At 34.0% G+C, this 24,369-nt stretch overlaps 1 protein-coding gene across 3 annotated transcripts in view; it reads right to left on the bottom strand.

Moving 5' to 3' along the window:
* Nucleotides 1-24,369, bottom strand: part of LOC133189171 (uncharacterized) — a 96,654-nt gene that overhangs the window by 49,574 nt on the left and 22,711 nt on the right. The window lies entirely within an intron of this gene.

The raw sequence follows: 24,369 nt of genomic DNA, 5'->3' as shown, positions 1-24,369 counted from the left end.
TAAACGTCAGTAACTTTTCTTCTGTTTTCACAAATTTTTTTAATTGTTACAGCTGCAAATGGGGAAAACTTCTCATGTTCACATCACGTATGTATTGACATATAAATCTTCATACTTCCATCATTATTATTTTTATTGCAAGTGCTTCGCCACCAAAAACTCAAACACTTTCATTATATATATATATATATATATATATATATATATATATATATATATATATATATATATATATATATATATATATATATTCAACCATTGTAAATGTTTTATTTCCATTCGCCAAAATGACAAACTACAATCGCAAGCTATACGAAATAAATCTTTTGTCTCCCCTTCATGTCCTTCTAGATGTTAGAAAACTGTCGGTCATTTTTACCGAAATTTAGACTAAGGTTAATCGCTTTAAATCTTAATTTGACAGCGTAAACTTTATTATTTGCTATTAAGATCAAAAGCGTCATAACATTTATGCCAATACGTAATATTGTTAAAGTGCAGACACGGAAGTTTTGAAAAGGGAAGAGAATTTCGATATTAGAAATAGATAATGTTTTTAACTATTCGATCTACAATCGATAAAAAATGAGACGTGTTCTATCTGAGATCTCAAACATCCAAAAACAATATCTAAAAACTTTTATATCAACATGTACAAACTAGCAAGGTTGATTTGATGACAGCCCGGTTATATTCACTCAGCCCAGGACAATGTAAAAGGTCAAAACAGCTGTGATAGAACAAAATACTTTAAAAAAAATAAATTTGTGAGAAAATATCGGCATATGTATATTGAACTACCTTAAATATTGTCATTGGGTTTTTAGAAATCCTTTCATATCTCCAATTTTCTTTAGAAGCAGCAGGACACAAATCTTGCTATCTTAATTCTTCTTCATCTTCACCCCTCTACAATTCGGCTAATTCAGAAAAATGTAAGTTATAACGACCTTTATAAAGTCCAGTTATGTCTTGAATGAAAAGAAACTTTTAAATACATTTTTTAAGTCTTTAGATCCTCGTGTCTTTGCGATATTATGCTAATGGGTGTTTTCTTGGAAACGTTAGATACATATTGAAAAACTTTTACAGGAGAAGAAAACACTTGCCGTGGCCTTCAATTCGATATTCATATATATCGACGGCGATCTATGAATTAACAATAGTTAATTCATATTTCGTTTCGAATTATCCCAGTGAAGATGAAACGAACAAGAAAAGTCCACCACAACTTTTATATTTGGATTTTTTTTACTGACTAGACGATAAGGGCAAACCTATCACTAAAATGCATTGCAAATGAGAAGACTTCAATTTATCATCAACAGTTTTATTCGAATTAGTTTACTGCACATTAATGCCCTGTTCACACGGAGAGTTTAATTCGCAGTATATTAATGCAAAGTAAAATAATGCGAATCAAGCTATTGCGAATTAAATTGCGTTCACACGACAGCCAATGTGAAGTAAACTAATGCGAATTAAAATTTTATTTCTACAGTAGGGCTATTCAGCAAGGCTATTATGACGTCATTTTCAAATCACGTCACCTTATGCAGAGCAGATCCATTTGACATATAATGTCATAGTTTCAGTGATTAACATAATTTTCCTTTGTTTTTCACTAAAAAATAGCAGAAGTACCTATATCTGAAGACTGACATGTGGCATGTGACTTAATTTAGCATTACGCATGCGTCAGAATTTAATTCGAATTAGCCCCACTTAGTGTTCACACGGAGCTAATGCGAAGTAATTTAATGTGCTGGAAATTAATTCGAATTAAATAAGTTCGCATTAAATTCCCTGTGTGAAGGCAGTTCCAATTTGATACGAAGTAAGTTGAGTTTCATTCGAACTAAACTCCCCGTGTGAACAGGGCATAAATTACTTAGCATTATCTCCGTGTGAACGCTAAGCGAAGCTAAATAAATTCCAAATAAATTTTGACGCATGCATAAGGGCAGAATTAAGTCACAGGACACATGTCGATGGTCAAATATAGGTGCTTGTGCTATTTTATTAGTGGAAAACAGAGGAATATGATGTTAATCACTAAAATGTGTACAGACACTATGACATGTGAAATGTATGTATGCTCTGCACAATATGACGTGATTGTAAATGACGTCATGATAGCCTCACTGAATAACCTTGTTGTAGAAATAAAATTTATTTCGCATTAGTTTATTTTGCATTTGCTGTCGTGTGAACGCAATTTAATTTCGCATTAGTTTAATTCGCATAATTTTACGTCGCATTAATTTAGTGTGAATTAAACTCTCCGTGTGAACAGGGCATTATTTATGTATTAATATTTCTGCTATCACCTGCATGTGGTGTTAACGTCTCCCAACTTATTTGATACTCAAGCTTTTAAGAGCATACTCTGAGTACGGCCAGTTTGGAAACCGAGGCAGGCTACTGAAAGGTAAGTAGATGTTACAGAGATTTCAACAAAATCGTTTAAAATCAGCTTTTCGTAAATTCTTTGGTCGTTTTAATGACCTTGTTAACAAATATATCCTTTCAATATTGCGTCTTATTTTGGCTGACGTATTTCATCCAATTGCGTGTTAGGCATTTGTTTTTATACTAAATTTGACATGGAATGCTCTTTCTACCTAATCAATACATAGGGCTCATGGCGGATGTGACTGGTCAACAGGGGATGCCTTTTTTTTTTCTAGGAATCTGATCCCACCTCTACAATTTCCGGGCGTCCGTGTTTTTATGTCATGTTCACAAATTTGTATTTTTTTTTTTTTTTTTGTTTTGTTTTTGTTTTGTTTGTTTGTTTTGTTTTGTTTTTTTTTTTTTTGAGATCACTGCTCATTATCTTAACCTTTTCAAATATTCCGTTGGATTTGCAGAAGACTATAGTCTGGAGAGCACTCCGCAATGTTTCCCAAGCCTTAGTTTCCTATACTACCCGATTTTTCAAGTTTTATCCATTTGTGAAGTCCAAACACCTGATAGGAGGGTTTATCCAAAAGTAACCTCACATTGGCTGTAAAATCTTTTATAACCGAATGTTATCAACAAAGTTTTATGCACTTATATCCCTGTCTTACTTGATCTTTTGTCTTAAAATTTCGTTAAAATATATTTAATACTTTTAAAAAATATCAAAATAACCAAGATTATATTTTGGTTATGTATATCGCTGCCTAGCAAAATGTTATGATATTGCTCTTTGGAACACATCTGCAAATATTTATTCCTTTCACATGCTTCCTTTTATGAACCTTTACTGTCATTTCGCTATAAAGAGTCTTGTTTTCAAGTGTATTTTTTTCAAACCTTGTCCAAATATTTATTTCTATATTCATTCCCCTTGTGTAGATGAGATATGATAATAACGAACAGTACTCAGGCTCAAAAGTCCATTGAAACAATACACATTGAGAGCAGAGCAAACACGAACCTCTAAAACAAATAAGCAATGAGATCAGGTGTCAAGGAGCTAGAGTACGTAAGAATCGGAAAATACGTAGAAAATCTAGATATCACGAGAACTTAACGGAACTCTTTCGCGGTGGAGGTAGTAAACGTCTGTAACCTTGGGGCAATGTGCTATTGAAAAAAACGCGGGATCAATCATTGGGGAATATGTTAAGGACAGATAATCAATAAGTGCTCGTGAAATACTTTTGGTTGACGAAAGAGGTTTTTTTCACATGCTCCATGATGAAATGACAACGGAGAGAGTCATTGGTATAAATCTTTAAGATGTAGTTAATAGGCATTGGAACATGGTTATTTTGTATTCGTAAGTAATGATCTGCATGTTAAGATTTCATGTACATGTTATTTCAGGAACAGTTGCAGTACTTCACAAACTGCTATTATATTCCGGGAGTCACTTGTGGATGGGATCAAGACTTGGGCATTGTTTGGAATACCAAAACCAAAAAGGTAAAACGACTTTTTATCATACTTGGTAAATATAAATGTTAATTTTGTTCCCGATCAAAACAGTCCTGAAGATGAAGTAATAATCCAATTAATATGAAAAGGAAAATGAACAACAAAGAGCTAAGTTTACTTTATCCATAAGATTGCCCTTCCCATATTCCAAGTAACTGCCAAGGACCCAATTTTCCATTTCAAAAATCAGTGAAAGTAGAGGCTAAGTGCTTTAATTTCCTATAAAATGTTTCCTCTGAGAGTCCAGGTATTAAAAATCTGCTTTGTGAAATTGCAATTTTCTTCAATTTTGCAGAAAATGGATGTATTGGAGTGCCTTCAGCAAAAAATAAAAATATGAGCCTACCCTCAATCCCAATAATAAATACATATAATGTTTTATAATCTTCAGAAAGCGTTCTTTATTATTAAAATTGCAAATTTTGGATCAGAGGTTGGGATCTATGTAAATATTGAAAAAAAAACTTCACTTTTGGCTATTTATGAAGAAATTTTCGGGATTTGAGGATAAAGACGCAGTTCATGACGTCATAATACAGAGAAAACTTTTTAAATAGATATGTAGTCACCAAGGGTCCACTTGAAATTTAATGTATTGTCAACTTAAAATAAGTAGTTTGATTTTTCAGAAATTCACGAGGCCGATAAAGGCCCTAAGTGAACCTTGTTCTGTTTCTGATCCATTTTTTATTTATTTTGTTAATCTTCAGAAGACATATCCAAGTCCCTTCGAAACTTTTTGTTCATCAACCTGTAGTATATCGTTTGCTCCCGTAATTTCTGTTTACTGCATTTGCATCAAGTCTTCAGGACTTATCCTCTTGCGCTGACTGATATTATCCACCTTTTTGGGCCTATAATGCATACGTTTGGAAAATTACTATTCAAGCAAGATAGAAATTTCGAGAAAATTTGCATAAAACTCTATATTATTAATTGAAATGCGCTAAATTGAAAACCTCTTTACATAGCGACATATATAATCACAGCTCTATGTTTTAATATAAATACACGTAACTACCAGTTAAATACCGTACGTAGGTTTCTATACGTCAACTGGTAAGCGTGCACTTAATTTTAATTTCGCCGCTTTTAATTAGTGATGCTTGATTCTCTTCAAAAACGAGACAACACTTTGAATTGGCTATTATCAATACATTTATGACTGATTGAATTAAGAAATTTTAGGCAATCTATGTCAACGTTTCATTTATATATGAATTATAATTACATGCTTGACTCCATGTTTGACGTCGCTGCAGTCGCTATAGTCACTATGTTTGTAGTTGGCTTTTCTTTAGTGAGTACTCTCTGCGCATGATCAGAACACTCACTGGTGACTGTCACCTGCTCTTCTTTATTCTGTTGAGCACTCGGAATCAGCAATTCCGTAAACATGGACATTGTTTGGGTGGAGGCATTATTTTCGATGTTGTTTTGGCCTGTTTGGGTGGAAGCATTATTTTCGATGTTGTTTTAGCCTGTTTGGGTGGAGGCATTATTCTCGATGTTGTTTTGACCTGTTTAATAAATATTTTCTTTTTATCTTATGAATTTCCTGGTGCGTGTTACTGTGTAAACTCAAAATCGCCTATGATCACGTCTATGGTCAGTAACAAGCAAGGACACTATTTCTTTAAAATGTAATCGATTAATAATCAATTACTTCAATTAAGTCATTTTGTCCTGTAATCGACTGCAATCCATTACTTTAGAGAAATGATCGATTAATAATCGATAACACTGTACTTTCAAGCCCCCCCCCCCCCATATAGCTTTAAAAATATTTAGATGTTCTCTGGTAATGTTATGATATCCACTTAAATTAAGATTTCAGTACAGATTCTGTAAAATGCCCCTTTGATTTAATTTTATACTTCAGATCTAACATGCCCATGAAAAGCTTTAATGAGGGATTCCCTACCATGAAACATAGAGACATTGTTCCTCAATAGAATGCACCAATGAATTTATCATTACTTTCAACTTTGAATCTGAACCTCCATATTCAGTGAGTTTTATTTAAAGAAAGTTCCTCTAAATACAGATATAATAATGAGCCTTAGAAACATTACGATATTGTAACAAACCTTGTCTGCTCAAACCATAACTTTTTCCCATGTAGTTTCTCTAATTATTTTATTACCCCGATTTAGTAAAACGGAAAGACAGATGGTTTGTATTTTGCCTTTTCATTTCCAATACAATTTTTAAAATATATTTCTCGAACACTTAATCCATTCTGACAACAAAGTGTTCAGGGCTTCTTTTTTCATATGTAGCCCAACGTAACATCTGGCATAATCTTCGAGAGAATTCATAATAGAAATGAAATTCTTTCGCCAACTGAAGGAATGGGACTCCCTGTTTTTAGGACTTTCATGATGATTGCTCTTAGGTCTTCATATTCATCTATATTAACTTCATCAGTAAAGACGTGTCCAGTGGGACTGTAGCTGAAAGAAGATTGATTGTGTGTTGTTTTACGTCCCGTTCGAGAATAGTTGAAAGAAGATTGATTGTGTGTTGTTTTACGTCCCGTTCGAGGATAGTTGAAAGAAGATTGATTGTGTGTTGTTTTACGTCCCGTTCGAGAATAGTTGAAAGAAGATTGATTGTGTGTTGTTTTACGTCCCGTTCGAGAATAGTTGAAAGAAGATTGATTGTGTGTTGTTTTACGTCCCGTTCGAGAATAGTTGAAAGAAGAAGAGTAAGAACAACATCAGTTGCCATTGAGGAGTACATGTAAGTATCCCATGAAGACCGGGACCACCAAATCAAAGTTTTATATAGGAATGATAAGGACATTTCTTTAGCATTGTTCTTCTACAGAGCACCAGGGTCATGTTATGCCAGCATCCTCAAGAAACACAGATTCAAATTTCTTACAATCATGGTCACTAATACATATTATTAGCCAGTCGAGATAGTGAAATGAAAGAGGGGTTTATACATCTTCTAGAGTTCCTGGTCAGAAACGTACCCTGCCAAGACGAGTATTTTGTTTAATTACATACGATACATATTTGAATTCTAATGATTCAAGTGGGACAAATTATTTCAATCAAAAATATGCCGAGTAAGTACCAACCTTAAGGGGATGAAGGACACACATAGTCACATGACTAGTAATGAGTTTACGTCATAGTCTCTTTTAATATAAGGGCAAAACATGATTTGAGCGTCAGAACTTGTATAATTTTTTTGTCATCATAAATAAAAGTATTAAAAAGTTTAAACCTTTTTGTAAACATTAACAAATGATAAAATAGATTTATCTACTTCTCTGGCCCATGCAAACGCATTACTTCATTGTGATGTTATACATGTTAAATTTCTGCAAGAAGCATGGCACGTATATGGTTTCTATACATCTTCCAATGGGATTTCTTCACTTTATATATCTCACAAAATCAATACTAACGAACTTTTTCAATGTTAACATTGTAAGGACAATAATAAATTATGTGTATTAAATTTTCATCAGTTCTGTAACACGTAGAAGTTGTCCAAGTAGCTGGGACTAGTCTTTATTTGTACAATGCACTACTGAAATATTTTCTGAATGAGTGTGGAATGATTCTATATTATATATAATCTTGTATGTACATACAATGGCCTACAGAAAGCTATCTATATTTGTATGAATATTGATCATGAATATTTCCTAAACCTTTGCAATACCCGTGTTCTGCATCCTTTCTTTATGTGCAGGCATTTGTTTACATGACTCTTGCTTGTCAAGGAAAAAAAAACTGCAGAAATTATGAAATATGAACACAATGTTCATTAAATAAACAAGTAAAAATTTACTTGTTAACACAGAAACACAAGTTGTGTATATGTTATCATTCACATTAATAAATTTTTTTTTAGAATTTATCAGTATTTTGTACGGTACGTGTTTCCCATGAGGCTCATTCCGTATTAGGTTTGAAAAGTGCACCTCGCTGGCTGCTAAAACCATTTTCAAAGTGCCCTATTTAATAGAAATTTTGGGTAAAAATATAGAGTTAACATTCCTCCGATTTCAAAACAACTCAGCTTCAGCTCATAAAAAGCTCAAATGTTCAGAGGTACCGTATGAGATATGGAGATAACGAACAGTACTCAAGCTCAAAGTCCATTTAGACAGTACAAATCGGAAGCAGAGGAAACACCGACCTCCTAAGACATTAGAGGTGGGATCAGGTGCCATGGAGGAGTGAGCATCCCCTGCCGACCGGTCACGACCGCCATGTGCTCCTTGCCATGATCGGGAAAAACGGAAAAATCCATAGACAACTCCGTGGGTAAATAATGGCCTAACAATTAGTATGAAAAATGTCAGTCAACATTTGACTTAATGATAGGTTGTTTTTGCTGACAAGATTATTGTATCGACCATAAAACTTGCGAAATGATTACTTCAAACGAGACTGGTGGCATCCTTGCTTCATCAACTTGTTTGTCAAAAGCTTGACTCATTTTACAAATTGATCATAAGAAGAGCTAGCTCTTGCGTATCGAATCAACTTGGAGACAAAAACCCCATATGTAGATGATATATGAGGATATATTGCTACATAAGTGAGGAAAGTTGACGATTGTAAAATTGAAGTCATCACACTTATCATGAAGCTTTGTTGTTAGGTTACCACTAAAGTCTTTTTCAAGTAAAATACCCAGATATGAGACAGATATGTCAGACTCTGTAATATCTTTTATTTTCAAGCTCACTGGGATATATCGAGTCGACATATGAATGGAAGTAACTATTGTTAATTGATAATACATTGTCGATATATCTAAATGTCGAGTTGAAGGCCACAGCAAGTGTTTTCTTCTTTTCATGTTGAAGGTTTTGAATAAAGTTTACTTCATATGAATACAAACGTAGGTCTGCTAACAATGGGGCGCAATCGGATATCAAGTGCCCATGGAAATTCCAACAGATTGTTGAAAGACCTGGTCTCCAGAAACTACATAGATGTTATCAATCAGAAACACAAGCATCTTTTTAATGTCAACTTCAGAGTACTTGTGTGTGTGCAATCAGAATATTTTTACAAAATAATTTTGGAAATGACCAATCACAAGGTAAGTATCTTTACGAGTTCCATTTTTATTGAAAAAAAAAATGGTTGTATAAAGTGTTGAAAAGTCGTACGTTTTGATGTTATTTATTTTATTTAAAAATGTGATTTCAAATTTTCTAAAAGTTCCTTGTAGATTTTTATTGAATACAGCCCAAAACATGAACCATACCCATGATTCACAAAGGACTTCTACCGCGATTTATTTTGCTGATTAGTTCTCGCTTCGCCTTGCGTCGGCCATTGCTTTTGTGACATCAGCCCCCAAATCCCCCCCCCCCCCCCCGAAGCAAGATGGCGGCCACAAACCTTGAAATGGTCTTTGGATCTACAAGTAGCCTAGCACTGTCGCCGTACAAAGAATAACTTCAGGGTAAGATTCAAGATCCCTCGGTCCTTACAACTACTAAGTTCCAGTCATAAGTTTGTATGAAATAAATCTCCAACAAGTTGTCATATATGTTATAAAAGACGTAGATATCAATCAAATATTTCTTATTTTGTACATGATCTACTTTCTTTCGGCATGTCAACATCAGCAGTGCGATGTCATCAATTTATGCCTCATCAGATGACGACAGACAAAAACGGATAGTAATAGGTCACCTGAGTTACTCAGGTGACCTAAAAATGGAGTCTGAACCCATTCTATTTGAAAATCGATCATTTCTGAATTTTTTTTTATGCTTCTTTAACAAACTAGTTTATTTATAGCACACTAATGACAAGAAGACATCGTGCCTTAGTGGTTAACGCGTTCAGTCTTGCGCCAAACATTGAACTTTGGAGAGAGTTCGAATCATGTGTGAAGCTTTTTTTCTTTCACAAACCTTAAAATCAGATGTGAAAAATAATTAATCAATGAGTTATTTAATAAGATGAAAAAGGTAAATATATATAAGATTATATTGACAAAACATTTTTTTAAAAGTAACTTTTCATGAACTTTTAGAATTGAGAAATTTTTTCAGGGCGGGGGATTATCCTCGACCTATACGCCTCCATTCTTTTGAAAGGAATGATTTCAGTGAGTTTTATGTAAGAAAGCATTGTTGAAAGTATCTAGATGTTTCTGCTTGGTCAAAGGAATCTTGTACCAACAACTTAACTGCTACTCTTAACGTTACCTACCAGAAAGATTGGGGGTTGGGGGTTAACATTTGCCATCGCAGTAGTATAGTCAGCCCAGAACGATGCGTCGAAACAAAAGACATTTCTTTGAGGTAAATTAATCTTTTCTTGTTTTTAGCGAACATTCTCCTTCGTTATATTATTTATTTTCTAACGCAAGAGTTAGGGTGCATATTGTTTCAAACATTATTCTAACCATCTTTTGTTCAATATTGCTTATCAAAACATTACCCCATTTCGAGATATAAAGCATCAAATATTTAGCATTCTGTAGGGCTGCCACGAATCAGAAAATATTCAAATCAATTCGGTTCAAACAAAAACCTCGACTTTCGAATAATTTCGATTCGATTATTAGGAATAGAACCCTTTTTTATTTTTGTATAAAATCTGTAATGTTTGATAATTCAAAATAAATAATGAAACACACTTTTATTAGATTTATTAAGAGGAATGTAAAGCCAAGAAAACAAAGGAAATGCCTATAATGTTCTAATTTATTACAAAGTATGAGCCAAGAATCAGATGGTCATTACTTTTAAAAGATGAAACAAATCTTTTCAAACAAAACTTCAATGATTGCATATTCTAAGCATACAAAAATATTGGTGATTTGCTAACAAAAGCTATTTTGCCACAATAGAAATTACGATTGGGATCCCTGATTTGATTTAAATTTTGCTTCACCAATACGTTATCGAACCGAAGAAACACATTGTTGTCGTAACAATACAGTCAATAATTAAACTCACATCCAAAACGATGTCAATATTAAAAAGAAATAAGAAAATTCGCAGCACTGGGTCAGGTCCTCTAAATTCAGAATTACCGGGCTGATGAGTGTTGCCTAAATGCACTAATCTATTGTGCCATTTTTCTGTGCAAACTGGAAGTAGTCCCCCGCTGACTTCTTCGTGGCGATTTTCGAGTTTTTATTTTTTGATTTTGTTTCTATAACATGATTTGTCATCATTTCTTCCGATTAATCAATCAGAATGCATCTAAAAACAGCGGGTGTTAGTCTGAAAAAACAAAACCTGAATCAAATCGAAATCCGGGAAAAACGTATCGAATCGCATCAAAAGAATTTGAATCGCGTTTAAACGATATTTCGGTTAATCGTGGCAGCCCTAGCAAATTACGTAACAAATGATCAAAATTTATAATATATTGTTGCAAATCGTTCAGATAAACATTTTTGCTTCAGTATTCAAGAAATATTTAGGGGCCACCACTTCAAGTCCTTAATATGGCCGTTTTACTGAAAGTGAAAGGGTTCATATTGTTTAGAACATTATTCTGACCATCTTTTGTTCAGTATTGCTTATCAAAATATTCCCCCTTTTTGCACTATAAAGCGTAAAAGATTTTGTATTCTGGCCCCTTGTGACCCCTAATTACGTGGCATATGATCAAAATTTTATAATATATAGGTGGAAATCTTTTTGATGAAAACTTTTTTTCAGTTATCTATAACAAAATATTGATCGTTAAAGAGTTATAGATGAAAAACTTTTGGCCCATCTGTGACCCTATTTTGAGGACTCAGCCCCTTTTTCTTGATATCAAATGAAAGGTCTAGTGATTTTGGAGACTTTTTGTTTAACAACTATTCAGAAGTTTCATTTCATTTTCGAGATCTGTAGAATATAGATATTTAGGGACCAGCCCTTCAAATCCTTAATTGGTCCGAGTTGCAAAAATTAAAAGGGTGCATATTGTTCTGAACATCTTTTGTTCAATATTGCTTATCAAAATATTTCCCCTTTTTGAGATATAAAGCGTCACAGATTTAATATTCTGGTCCCTTTTGGCCCCTTATTACGTAATATATAACATAATATATGACCAATATTTTATTATATATAGTTGCAAATTGTTGAGATGAACGTTTTTGCTTTAGTAATTTATAACAAAATATTTATCGTTAAAGAGTTAGAGATGAAAGAGTTTTGGCACCTCTAAGCCCCTTATTTGAGGCGTCAGCCCCATTTTCTTGATATAAATGAAAACTCTCATCATTTTGCACAACTTTTGTTAAATATATTTTAGCAAAATATTTCCAGGTATAGAGTTATGAAAGAAAACGTGTCAAATTTTGTGAGATGTTTCTGAGTCAGTTTTTCAAGCCCTACCTCTAACTTCCTTGAAATCGTGACTCAGCATCTTTAGTCGTTTAGAAGGTGTTTCCAGGACAAGCCGACCTTCTGAAAATTAGAAAATCCTTTATATCTCAGAACAGGAAGTGGCGTCATCAACAAAAAACAATTTCAATAAGGTTTTAGATTAATACCTTTCAAATCTAAAAGTTTCAAGAAAATCGGCCGAGTTGTTCTTGAGAACTCGAATGCACAAATAGGTAAGAATGATAATAGGGAAAACAAAACCGAATGAAAACAATAAGGTCTTTTGTTGGACACGAAAGTCCTTAATAATACTTATTTTAAAGAAGCAAACCTGATTAGTGCAAGCACTATTTTTCACCAGAGCCTTCTGTCAATAAACATTATAAAGTAACTAGAGCAGAGCTCGTTGCAAAGCAACGAGTAGGTCTTCCGTTGGAGCTGCGAACAGGAAGAAGTGACCTCGAGTCAAGGTCATGCCACATTCTAAGGTTATAAGCAATCTTGTAAGGGGTATCAATTTGCAATGTCTCACCAGTAGAAAGACAGTTAAGGAATGTTGTTTCTCCGTTGATGACCTTGAACTCGTTCAAATGACCTTGCATCAAACCATGACACACTCTGGTTATAAGCAAACCCCATCTATGTGTTACCGACTCGACAAGTTAACACATGTTCTTTCAGACCATTCATCCAGTCAAAACATTCTTTCCTTAGTGACCCTAAATTTAATCAACATGGCCGTAGGAACCGAGGGAGAGGGGGGGGGGCGTGCCCCCCAATAATTTTGCCGATATATAGATTACTATAGTAGAGATAGATACTATAGCTTGTGCCACCTCAATAAAAACGTCTGATAACCTCCTTTTTTTTTTGCTTGTCAAGGAATTTTTGGTAGTTGGTGACCTTTTTTTTTGGCTTGTCAGGAAATTTATGGTAGTAGTGTCCCCTCTACTGTCAACTGAAAATGTATGGCTGTGCTCCCCCCCCCCCAAAAAAATAAACCCTGAATTTGCTTCCTATGGGCCTGATCAAGGCAATGATACACTCTGTATGATATCAGCGATACCCTTTTGTGTGTTTCCGATTTGACAAGTTCACAGTTTGCATTTATTGCATGATTGTGAGGGAGACATGAAAAAATCTTCGCCCATAAAAAATCATATTCCCCTAGGGCAACATGAAGATTTCTTCGCCCATGAAAAATCATACTCCCCGAAGGCAACGCCCGAGAGAAATATGATTTTTCATTTGCGAAGAAATCTTTATGTCTCCCTCACTATTATGCAATAAATTGTTTATAATACCGAATTAACCAAAATGCAGGAATTACAAAGGAGATCCAATGAATAAAGCAAACATGCATTTGATGAGAACGATATGAAAGAGATGTAAGTTACAGTACACCAATAGCCTCGTTTCATTAAAAAAAAATTCCTACGTGACTAGTTTGTGTGATCACACCAGTAACATTCAAACACCATTACATTTTTACACATTTAAATCGACACAATCAATCAACGATAATATGTTGACGGTGCGACCGTTGGGCGAGTGCATTGTTCACTTAATTTTAAGATCCGCCTCTTCAAACAGCACGAGGCATTTGGAACGTCTAGACTGTGACGTCTCATGACGTATGTTAGCTGTATTTCCATAAACGAATTTTGAAAAGTGCAAACATTTTAACAAAGAACGTTTAATCTACTATCTGTATGCAATTCCATTAATTAAGGTGATTTTTTGGGGTGAATTTTTAGTTGTTGTTACCTAACGAAGTTAGCAGCGTCGCTATAAACAATCTAACTCCTCACTCGTTTAATTGTGACGTCACAATCGTGAAACACGACGTTTTGTTGCAGGGCAAACATGATGGACACGTGACTACTATCTGTATGCAATTCCATTAATTAAGGTGATTTTTTTGGGGTGAATTTTTAGTTGTTGTTACCTAACGAAGTTAGCAGCGTCGCTATAAACAATCTAACTCCTCACTCGTTTAATTGTGACGTCACAATCGTGAAACACGACGTTTTGTTGCAGGGCAAACATGATGGACACATGACTTTCTCGGCCAATCAAATTCTATTTTACTAGTGATTTTTCACTTGCAAGCTAGTTTTCACAGAGGTATAATAAACGTTTTTTAGACCATACATCGAAATAAATTATCATAATTTCTATAGTCGTAATTTATTAGGTTCAACTCACTGCTTTAAAGGATCATTGTAAATGTTTTATGCCCGATTTGGATACTGAACAACGTGTGATTTTTGAAACACTGATGCCCCCATATGGCATCTTATGACAAAATTTAAAAGTTTCTCAAATGCAGGTCAAACTCCATGGTCAAGATCAAAAGATAAAAAAAATGTTATTACCCAAATAAAGGTCTTGAACAAAGAATATACTGTGAAATATATACTAGTATGAAAGCCACAGCAGCAACAGTTTAAAAGTTATGGCCAAGGTTAATTTCTTTAAAAGGTCAAACTCCAAGGTCAAGGGATCATAATTGTTTGTACTTGAGGGAAGGTCTTAATTGTTACAAGGAATACACATGTGGTATTAAAAAAGCCTTAGCACCAACTGTTCAAAAGTTAAAACCAAGGTTTAAGTTTTTCAAAAGTAGGACATACTCAAAGGTCAAGGTAAAATGGTCAAAATTAAAGGTATACAATGACAGGCCTTGTCACAAGAAAATTACCTATGTAATATAAAAGCCCTAGTACTAGTCATTCAAAAGTTATTGTCAAGGCTAAAGTTGTTTAAAAGTTGGTCAAAGGTCAAGGTCAAATGGTCAAACATATTTATACCCAAGGAGGAGACTTATCACAAGGGATACAGATGTGAAGTATAAAAGCCATAGCACCAACTGTTCAAAAGTTTTGGCCAAGGTTATAGTTTGGTAAAATTTTGCGAAAGAGGATCAAACTCCAAGTTCAAGGTCAAGAGGTCAAATATGTTGGTACCTGAAGGAAGTCCTTGTTACTAGGAATACGCATAAGAAATATGAAAGCAGTAGTTCCAACCAGTCAAATTTTATGGGCATAGTTAAAGTTTTTGCGGACAAAGAGGCTAACACAGTCTAACAGACAAATAGACAGGTGGACAGGACAAAAACTGTATGCCCCCCGGATCTTCGATTACAGTAGCATAATAAAATGTCGGCGTCTTTGGGTTTTCGCATTGGCCTTAAATCTAAAAATCCAAAGGATTACAAGGTGCATTACGATACGCTTTCACATCATGTTCTATAACCCAGAGCATATTGTCTGCAAAGATAAATATTTAATTCAGTATTCAATTAGCTATGCATAATTATCTATGTTGTTTTAAAAAGGAAATATAAAAAAAAATGTTTGTTTTATATTTTTCGATGTAGAGATATACAGAAAATGTTTTCCAATTTTAAGTCCTATCGCAATACACATTTAAAAAAAAAAGTGTGTGTTGGAGGGTGGGGGGGGGTTCATTACATTTTTGCTGGGATTCGCCTATGTATGACCGTAGAGAAACAAAGAGTGGGGAGGGTGCAAGCAGCAACTAAATCAAAATTTACATATTAAAACTACAACAAAAGACTATTTTCAGAAGGTCTGCCCCCCCCCCCCCCATACAATCCGTACAACGGACCTGTGAGAAAAATACTGATCCTACATTCAGAGCCCCAGGGCACCAGGAAAGAGTGGCAAAAAGAGAATATCGGTTTATTTCAGTCTATAAGTCGAATCAAAATATTTTTTCCTCAAGAGTCTTCTTTCTTTGAGTTCTTCCCAGTGATCGTGTGATTTATTTCATTTAATTTACGTTCTGTGCTGGACTTGGAAAATGAGGACATCTTTAGGTTCCTGAGCTGGCCTTGAAGCCCGCAGAACAGATTTTCTGCTTTATGATAAATTCAAGTGATATGTAATACGGTATTAATTTTGTGTTGATTTTATTAATGTTAATTTCATCAAGAAATATGAAAAATTAATGTTTTAACTATACATAGTGAGGCAATTTTTGTGTGGAACGATTATTTTGGGGTTTTCACGATTTTTTCATATGGTACACATGATGAGTAAGTGCAATAAATATAATTTGTGGAAAAAATGTCCAACAAGCCCCGGGGTTGAATATGGGGGGGGGGGGGGGAGGGGTTCTGTCCACAAGTACCTGTTGTCAAGCCCGTAGAAAACAATTTCAGTTTTTTTTTGGGAAGGGGGGGGGGGGCAAATAGAAATTTCCACAAGTACTTGTACTCGATTTTTCCTATGGTACACATGATGAATAAGTGTAATAAATATAATTTGTGGAAAAATATGTCCAACAAACATTGGGGTTGAATTTGGGGGGGGGGGATCCTGTCCACAAGTACCTGTGGAAATTTCTTGATACATAAACAGAATTTAAAAGCATGTATTAGACATCTTTTGAAGGGGAGAGGGCACGGCCGTAATTAAAAGTTATATAAAGACTAGGAAGGAATGAACTGTCATTAAATTTTGGTTAAGAACTATTACCTAAACTCTTCACTTTCACATTTTCAATTACAGATTCTTGTTTTTAAAAATCTATACATGTACATTTATATGTATCTATTAGATGCATAAATTATGTTATTAATCATTTTATCTTAAAGGAAAAGTAAAAATCTCAATCAAACTTGTTCCGCATATTATGCTCTCTGATTCATTACTCAACAGATGCTTCATATACATGTAAGAAGGGAAGACTGCAGACTGCAGGTGTGATAAATTCACAGCATGCAGCTCCAGCCTTAATTCCAACTTTGTTCCAAAATATTATTATTCAACGCGAAAAATTAGAATTAGTCGATAGAATATTTTGAATCACTTCGGAAATGCTGCCGTAACACCAGACTGAGTTCACAATATCGAGTGATTTTGATTGACAGGTGTAGCGCCGTTGTGCATGGATTTCGTGTAACTATACATGTACTGCTGATTGTGGTTGAAAATAATAAACAAACAGATCTAAAGAAAAGATATTGTATACTGTACATATATTTGTTAAGAACCAGTTCATTCATGAAACGAATTTAGTCGTATTATGTGGGCCCATGTTAGATTTGACAGGTTGATTTACTAGTAGAAATTCAATGGACCACAGTCATTTAGGGTATTCCGAATCACCCCGCACATCGCGACTCTCGGTAATTTACCTTACCGCTGTACCTCGCACGACACATGCACAGGTTTGACAACCAAACAGTCATTATTAGTAAGGTCTATACTTATTGCATACAACAAATAAAGAGGTAAACATAATGCGTTAACTAAAAGAATTAATTATTTTAATTCATTAACTTCCTATCCTTTTCGAAGAAAATGCCCGTGTAGAAACGTATTTCTCATCGATGTCGTGGCGTTGTTGGTGGATGAAACATGGCATATAAGGTATCGATAGAACGGCAATTTTATAAGCTTTTGTGAGTATTATTTGTTTTTTATAACACCTCAAAAATATACTAGTTATGGCCGCATTTGTAGCCCCCTACAGTTTCGAACCACGTGTGTACATGCCCCTAGCCAAATAAATTGCACACGCTACATGTATACTTGTTATATGTCAGATTATTATTTTTTTATAACATTGTTTTTCTTAAATGCAAGGGGTATGAAAGTAATGATTTGACAAAGCAAGAGCTATAATAAGACTATCCCGGGTCCCGGTATACACTTGATCAGTGTTGATCAATGTTCATATGTACGAGTACACGTATGCAAATAATTCGATAGCTTTTGAAGATTTCAACATACATTTTTGTAACACGCATATTTGTAATAACCACTTTATATACAAAACAAGATTTCATTCTCTTATATGGTAATATGGACGTCGTAATAGATCTGACTGAATGCTTGACATGCCTGTTTCAAAAACGTTTCCTAAGTTATCTTAAGATATGCCTAAGTTATAACTTAAGAAGTTCCTAAGATTTATCACAGCTGTATCGCGAAACAATCTTATCTAAAAAAAAATTTATAAGTCATTTCTTAAGTTGTGCCTTTAAGGACTAATAAAATAACATTCCCGCTCTATATACAACTCTCAGTATGGTATATATTTTTAGATTCAAAAAGGAAGGGTGCGAGGATTGGGGATTGCCCCCACTTTTAAAGTATGCTTAACTTTGCGAAGTGTGTTGCTAGATCTAAGCATTCACAGACACATCCTTTCAAGCCATCTTCCCTTCCGAGCACACGATATTTGTATTTTAATTTTTAAACATTGTTCTAGGTGTTATATATTTACTTTATTTTGTTCTTATAAGGTATCTACATGTAAATAAAATTTTAAAATGAATGCTTCGTAGCGAACACATGCGAGTTTATATTTTTCAAACAATCTTTGCCAGTTACTACACTGCATGTACACGTTAGTTGTTTGTGCTGTGTAGAGCAACAATGTATTTCAACATCGCGGTGCCCGCGGCTCTCTGTGGCCACGTGTATGTAAACGAGGACTGGACTACAACACTTAAAGACACAAAGCGGCAGAGATGGACGAAACTGTTTGCTATATTACAAAGACTTGAATTATAGTACATGTATATTTGAAGGAATTTTTATTTATGTTAATGTTTATTTAATTCTATAAATAATAAATGGACATTCACAAGAGTGATGGTAAAAATAATATGTGCGTAGCATGCGTAGTAATTACAATTATTTACCGAAGCCCCCATTCAATTACAATTGCAGATGAATTAAAATACAACAACACGGGATAGAGCAATACTTTTTTTAAATGTATTGTTGCGTGAACAGACAAAAACAGCGATTAAAATTCAAAATGATTTTTATGCACCAGTGTTTGGAATTAAGATTATAAAAGATCGGTAAAGTAATCTTACTGATTCGATATAATTAAAAACATAACTTTCCATCAATTAATAGCTCTTTGTACAAAATTGACATTATACGCGATCACAAATACTAGCTTTGTTTATGGCCACAGGTGGCTAGTACACTGGTGACCTCGATCAACAGCGTGGGATTCGCGCGTTGGGTTATATAACTAAACATCGAGCTGAACATGGAGACCGTAATATGCATACAGCTAATGATCGTGAATTATTCAATGCATACAGTTTAAAATCACTTACAAAGTTTGTTGTAATAATAAACGTAGAAAGATAGATTTAATATTCTCCGCTTTTGAATACCATAACCTAATTTAAAAAAGAAGAAAAGAAAGACTAGTTGTAATAAATAATTTAATAGTGAACCATAAACCACATTTTAAACCTTATTAAAAAGAAAATTAACATTAAATACCGCAGGGTATATTATTGATAGCAAGTCTGTTTAAGTTATACACATAAAGAGGTCTGATTTCCTTGCCGAATGAAAAACGTTACCTGTTTACCTGACCTGCTTTCTAATACGTATTACGCAATACCCATGGTATACTCGAACAAAACAACATTTTCATTAGATCAAAAAGGTGTAAAAGAACAATTTTGTTCCCAAGATCCAGATCGAAATATTAACCGTTTTTGAGTTATAAAGCAAAAACTTTTAAGGGCCCACGATCCCTAATCATAGGGGCCAGCCCCTTTTGAATAGTATAATATGAAAGCCCTTGCAATTATGCACAACTTTTGTTCTACATGTCTTAACAAAATATTTCTAGTTTTCAAGATATAAAGGAAAATATGTCAAATTTTTTGCTGTTTTCCGCGTTCTAACTTTTGACCCCTCTCTAGCGCCATTTTTAATGCAAAAATCAAAAAAACAAAAACCGATGTGCACAACTTCAATGCTTCCTCTTTTCAATTTCAAAGGGTTTTGTGCTCCAATTATAACCATTTCTGAGCCTTTGTCTGGAAATCGGAGGCATGCAAAATTCAATCAAAGGGGAATAACTCGTGAAAAGAAGGTAATTTCCGAATTGTATTACGGTATTCTGACAGTGTTTTGTAAAGTCTAAAAGCTCTGAAAATTTGAACAAAATCTGTTTAAAAATGAGGAAGATATGAAGCGTCAAAGGTGGCGTCTAGGAAAAAAAAAGAATAATCTTAATCATCACAATCAGTAGAAGGTCTTCCGTTTCCAACGGAAGACCTTAAATATAGTTATACTCATACAAACATATAATAAATATGTACATATATATACAGAAAATAAAAAAGAATCACACTTATTTTGACATTGTTTTATATAATGTTTTACTTGTTTCTTGAAAGCATCAGGAGTTGTTGACATTATTATATGTACAGGTTTTGTTTGTTTGTTTGTTTTTTAACGTCCCTCTCGAGAACTTTTCACTCATATGGAGACGCCCCCACTTGCCGGTGGAAAGCTACAAATTTTTACTATACTCGGCACTCAGGGCCATTGAAAAGTGAGGATCTTTTTCGTGCCAGCACCAACTGCGACGCGGGACCTCGGTTTATAGAGTCTCATCCGAAGGACTGGTCTCCACGTCCCACAGTGGGATTCGACTCCGCGACGTAAGGAACAACTCCTTACTCCGCGACTCTAGAGCGAAAGCACTAACCACTGCACCACGCGGGCTATATGTACAGCTATATCATTCCCTAACGTGGCACCAGAGGCAATGGGAGTACCGGAAGGAATTTTCAAAAAGTTTACATTTATGAATTGGCACACACAAGTCAGCATTGAATTCAGATCGAAGATTGTATTGGTTATTACTTCGAAATTGAAACATGCCGTTTTAATAAGTAGGGCAAGAATTAAAGGGGACTTTATATAACAACACATATTCATTTACAGTTAGTTGTTCATAGGCAGTTAGCCAATCAAGTTCCTCCAAAAGAGGTCGTGAGGGTTCATCAGGGGGAGCGTCTAAAATATACCTTGCAGAACGTTTTTGAAGCTTATGAACTCAATCAAGATGTGATCGGAATGTATTGCCCCAAACTGTAAAGCAGTAATCAAAACTAGGCATGATATATGCACTATAAAGCAGCTTGCGTGTTTGAATGGGAAGATACTTTTTAATTCTACGGAGGGCAGAAAGAACTGCGAACGATAGTATTGTTCTTCCGCCTACCTCCATGTCAATTTTCAAAAGTTAGATATTCAAATGATTTTTAATATTTATATTGATATTTATATGAATTTTCATAAAACATTACTTCTTTGGGAAATCAACGAGAGATAACTCTAAAATCTTGGTAAAACTCGTGTTTTTCACTATAGAAATCAACGGAAAACGGAAAATATTTTTAAATCATCTTTCCCCCCCGTTAAACAAAAATTCCTTTTTACGGGTAATATGGACTGTCATTTCACAAATTTATACCAAAGCTTTTTGTGTTTCACAGGGGGGGGGGAACATATGTATATATACAAAAAACGACAAAAATGCTTATTTTTTCAGCAATTTCCAAGTGCTTTACAACTGAAACATTATATTTTACTAATATATATGCTTAAATTTATATGCATAAAACATAAGAAAAGATTTAAGAAACATTTATTCATATCCAAGACTATTTCAGAATATGGTGATGCTTTATAGCCCGATTTCAGTGGAAAATATCGTCAACCCCCCTTATTTCAAGAGCTGGAATTAGGGATATTTTACTATTCTGCACTGGAATTAAGATAATTCGTCAATTACCATTGAACTGTTCTTTGTATTAAACAAAGATTTTATGGCCAAATTGTCATCAATATTGAATTAAATGGTTGTAAAATGTAGGCGGGAATCGGGAGTTACCGTGCGTAGTTCTTTACAGACATGGTCGATATGTACATTGTACTGTAAAGAATAATCAAAAATATTCTAAGAATTTTTTCATGTATTACGTTGTCTATTTTTTTTTTTTTTTTTTTTTTTTTTTTTGATTCGATACATATAACGAAAAATCATGCTCTGAATTTTGATCTCTTCTGATGTGTGCCTATTAACATGCATTTAGTTTTTGAAGCATTAAGTACCATTTGATTCTGAGAGCACCATTTTTCTATACAAGCAATATCCATTAATTATGCATTTATAATAGGTTGGGAATCTTTGGCGGAAACATGTAGAGTAGCATCATCAGCAAACAAATCTATGTTCGAATTTTTAATATAAAGTGGAAGATCATTAATGTTAAGTAAATACAGAAAAGGTCCTAGTATAGACCCCTGTGGAACTCCCCTGTGACTTGCTGATAAGATGATTGTTTGTTAGACAGATGGACACTTTCAAGTCTGTCACTTAAATATGATCGAAACTACTGCAGGCCTCTAAGTGGCCTCTAAAATTTTTAGTCGCCAGGCAAGGCAATTTTTCTAAGGCGCCATCTTAAAAATTAATAGAATATAGGGACCGAGTCCGTGCCTAAGAAACAAGACATCTCCATTGCTAAAAATAATTTCTTTTCCTTTAAATCCCCTTTCCCTTTCTCAGAAAAAAATGTGAAAAATGTGAAATTTTCCGGAATTCCGCGATCGCCAAGTCAATTTAAACTGGTCGCCAATTTGGCGACTTATGGAAAGAATTTTAGCGCCAATCAAAAATTTTAGGCGCCATGGCGACTAAATTAGTCGCAAATTAGAGCCCTGCACTATGAAGTTTTTTTCATCAAAATTATAACACTCAAGCTTTTTAAGAAGAATTTCATGATTTACTAGGTCAAATGCCTTACTGAAATCAAGAGAGACAGTACCAACATGTTTACCTTGATCCATTTCATATAACCATTCATCTATAATTTTTGTTATTTTTTTTCATCACAGATATATAGGGTATTATCCTGATCATCTTCTAGGATTTGTTCTAAATCGAGGGGCGATCAGAAAATAATGCAAGTAAAGTTATTCCATAGGTTTCCTTTGTAGATGAACAATATCAATGTCACGGTATAATCTGTTGGAACCTCTGTGGTATAATAAAAAAATTATGACTCAAAATAAGCATGTTTTTCCAAGGTCATTGTATGAAAAGGGATTTATTGTAGTTGGTGATTATATGATAGTAATGGTAATTTTATATGCTTTGATGATCTTGTTAAAGATTTTTCTTTCAAGGTCTCTTTTACTTTTTACGAAGGCATATGCATAAAAAGGACAATTTTGCATTCTTGGCCAAATATTACAAATGTAAGTGTAAATTCTTTCACAAGACCTTAAAGGTCAAGTACGGTAAAAAATAGATTTTAAAATCCTGTTTACCATTCATTAAAAACAACTATATAAAAATTATAGTTGTGTTTGTTTGTTTGTTAAACCAGGTAAAGACACAAAATACCTGTTTAAATGTCGTTATTTATAGACACATATATATGTATCCATATTGGCCTTTGAAGTTCGTGCTATATATGACTTTCAACAGTTGTGAGATATTTCATTAAAAATCGAGTAATAATCTTTAATTCATTTAAAATAAAATGCATGTCATTTACCATTGAAAATTTATAATTGTGTGAGGACCAGAGATTGATCCAGCAGGTTTCCAGACACAGGATATATAAATAAAAACTGCTTGTGTTAGAATAGATTAATTGAAGAAAAAATCGTGTCATAGGTGTTTTATTTTAGCAATGTTCAATACTAGGTATTTGTTAATATATTTTATATTTATCTCAATAAAATGTAAAACATGTAAATTTCTCATAACATTGATATTTGGAAAAATAAATGTGTTCCTTCAACGGGTTAAGGTAGTATTTGCTTATACGTGTATATATAAGGCACCTTTCTTCAACAGGTGTCTTTGTTCAAATTATGTCACAATGCATACTGATGCTGAAAACAAATGTTGTGAACTCACAAATATTGTTGATGCAAAGATAGAGGAATAATCCGTGCAATGCATAACTCAGCATGGAGGATTTATAGCAAACTGCTTAAATCGTTATGTTCTTGAAACTTCCTTCTATGAGTATCTTCAGGAGAATGGCCCATTAGAGGAAAATGAGCATTTACACGAGTAAGTGTGTACAACTGTTTTAAAGCCACATACTTCCAAAAGACATCCATGCATTTATAAGTTCAATCTTTTTCTTAAACACTTGACACCAACAATCCCAACATATTCATTCTAAAATTATGATATTATATTTATTTGTATCTCAGAAAGAAAGACTTTTTTCTATGAAACTATATAACCTTGTTTTTACTCAGGGTATACCGATA

Source organism: Saccostrea echinata, unplaced genomic scaffold (genome assembly GCF_033153115.1).
Source record: "Saccostrea echinata isolate AGI-Se365-2 ecotype Australia unplaced genomic scaffold, CSIRO_AGI_Sech_v1 ptg000017l, whole genome shotgun sequence".
In the NCBI taxonomy this organism is placed as follows: Eukaryota; Metazoa; Mollusca; class Bivalvia; order Ostreida; family Ostreidae; genus Saccostrea; species Saccostrea echinata.
Note: the sequence above shows the minus strand (reverse complement) of the source record. Positions and strands in the feature narration are given on the sequence as shown.